Source organism: Seriola lalandi, unplaced genomic scaffold (assembly GCF_002814215.2).
Source record: "Seriola lalandi dorsalis isolate HSWRI2012SDOR001 ecotype SW California unplaced genomic scaffold, Sedor1 jcf7180002049439, whole genome shotgun sequence".
Taxonomy (NCBI): domain Eukaryota; kingdom Metazoa; phylum Chordata; class Actinopteri; order Carangiformes; family Carangidae; genus Seriola; species Seriola lalandi.
In genome coordinates this window covers 477-2,874 of record NW_019519992.1, presented here as the reverse complement: position 1 = coordinate 2,874, position 2,398 = coordinate 477, and the positions used below count along the sequence as shown (strand labels likewise).

The 2,398-nt window shown below is 38.0% G+C and overlaps 1 pseudogene; it reads right to left on the bottom strand.

Moving 5' to 3' along the window:
- Positions 1 to 45: 45 nt before the first annotated feature.
- LOC111648813 (ras-related protein ORAB-1 pseudogene) lies at positions 46 to 2,092 on the bottom strand (annotated as a pseudogene).
- Positions 2,093 to 2,398: the final 306 nt, after the last annotated feature.

Genomic DNA, 2,398 nt, shown 5'->3' with positions numbered 1-2,398 from the left:
TCTTCAGGTATCAGAGCCTGAAGCTTCTGTGTGACTTTATCTTTAGAAAGCTGCTAAATTCACTTCAGTTACAATGCATTACAATATGGACAGTTTTATGTACTTACACTGCTCCTGCAGCACTATACACTTCTCAGGTGCAGATTTATAAACTCAACATGTTCCAAACAGTCAGAGTGCCCCCAAAACACTGAACTGCTTCAGTTTGTACCCAACATTAACAGCCACTTTTTAAGTTTAAAACGTTCTCTCCACCATTTAAATTTACCAGTATAACCCTAAATCCACAGATAGTGGCTGAGGCCTTTTTTCACATGGATGTGAATGTGATGTCTGTTTATCAGAGAGAGGCTTTCACCTCTCTGCTGCTCTTAGTTTCTCTTCTCATCCAGAAACACAGTTTGAACTAGAGCTGCACGATGTGGAAAAAATCATTCTTCTGATCATCATTAATCATCACCCTCATCTCTTATACCAAAACAATCATGTTCCCTTACATCTGAGAATATCACTCTGTAGCACCAAAACACTTATGGTGTTAACAAAGCACAACAATGTTATAACACATTTTACCTTCATCAAAAACATCGCAGCTCCTGTGATTTGGACATTGCACTTGGACATGTTGTGACTTTGATTATACTAGTGCAGCTCTAGTTTGAACTGAACAGTTTTAGTCGCTGTTAAGCTACGGTCAAACAGGAAGTGTTTCATTGATGATCAGTTTACAGAAATAAAAAAAATAAAATAAAAAGTATGGCATGACTGTTGTTGTACTGATGATGTTATAGTGAGCCATTATAGTACAAGTAGTTCCACCACCAGCCTCCCTGTTTGTTACCTGCTCTTGGTCTTCATTAAGCACTGGACTTTATTTGTTATGTCTATTATCTGAGGTACAGGTCATTAATAATTTCTCATCATTCATTTGTTATAATGAACATTATTTAAAGGAATTATGTAACATGTGCTCCTCTACAGCAGCCATACCTTGGCTGTTGTGTAGTCCACCACCTTCTTGGTGGTCAGGTCGCACTTGTTTCCCACCAGCAGCTTGTTGACGTTTTCGCTGGCATAGCGGTCGATTTCCTGAAGCCACTGCTTCACGTTGTTGTAGGACTCCTGCACAAAGACAACAACATCAGCATGACACTAAACACTGGAGCTCAGCACAGTTTACAAAGTGTTTAAACACCTCTGTGACCAGGAAGAAGAATTCCTCTGAAATACAATGAAACATTATTAAAACGGACGAAATCCAACACTGCAGCCCTGCAGTAAATACTCTCACTGCTCCACTGGTCACTGTTTGCTCACACTGTCAATATAGAGATTCAGCTCTGGTCATTTCTGAGGCAGAAGTTTACAGTTGATTATAAGGCTTTGTTTTCAATTTGTCGAAAAAAAAAAAATCTGATAAGATCATTAATTCTATTCTTTCAAATTAGTCACTAATAACTTTAAAAGGTGAAGTTTGAAAACTATTTTCTTTATTTGAAGCTGAGGTCATATACAGATGAATATATTCATCAGAAATTGGCTCTATATGTTACACGCGGATCATCTATAAACTGATATTAGGATGAAACACACTTGTGTTGAAATAGTGTGTCTTTTTGTGTTAAATCAAACAGCTGTGAGGCTTTACTGAAAACAAAACAAGTAAAAAAAATGAACTGGGCCTCCAGGGCCTCTCTTCTACCGCAGGTGTGGAGCTACTGTCAGACCACCTGCAGTCTCTGATCTCATTACTGGTTCACACTGATGTCACTACAACACTTTATTAAGATGAACTTCACTGTGTCACTTTCCTCTGAGGCGCCACAGACCTCGGTGTGAATCAAACTGCTCAGAGTAAGGTTTAAACTAGAACAAGGTTGAACAGACTTTATATTCAGAAAAGTAACGACACAAAACCATGTGATCAAAAAGTGAAAAAAAAAAAGTGAAAAGTGATCACCTGATCTGTCACATCATATACAACTATGATGCCGTGGGCTCCACGGTAGTAACTGGAGGTGATGGTACGAAACCTTTCTTGACCTGCAGTGTCCCACTGAGACACACACACAGACACAAAGGGAGGGGAAGACAGAAGGGATTAAAACATTAGAAGTCTGTTCATCAACTATTTCATCACAGTCATCTTTCTTTTCTTATAGTGACATTAGATGCATATTTAGAGATTAAGAAATATTTTTTAGGTTAAGTTCAGCTGGTTAAGTTGTTTTAGTATCTTCTGCTCTGAGACAAACCAGGTCAGGTTCAGGTTTGAGAAGCCTGAAAGAGAAAGAAGATCTGGACTAAAAGTCTGACAACTTCAAATTCATTTCAATTTAAAATATCAATTTATGAAAACCTGTGTCTCATTTCCACTTTTATTTCTCTTCAGGAATAA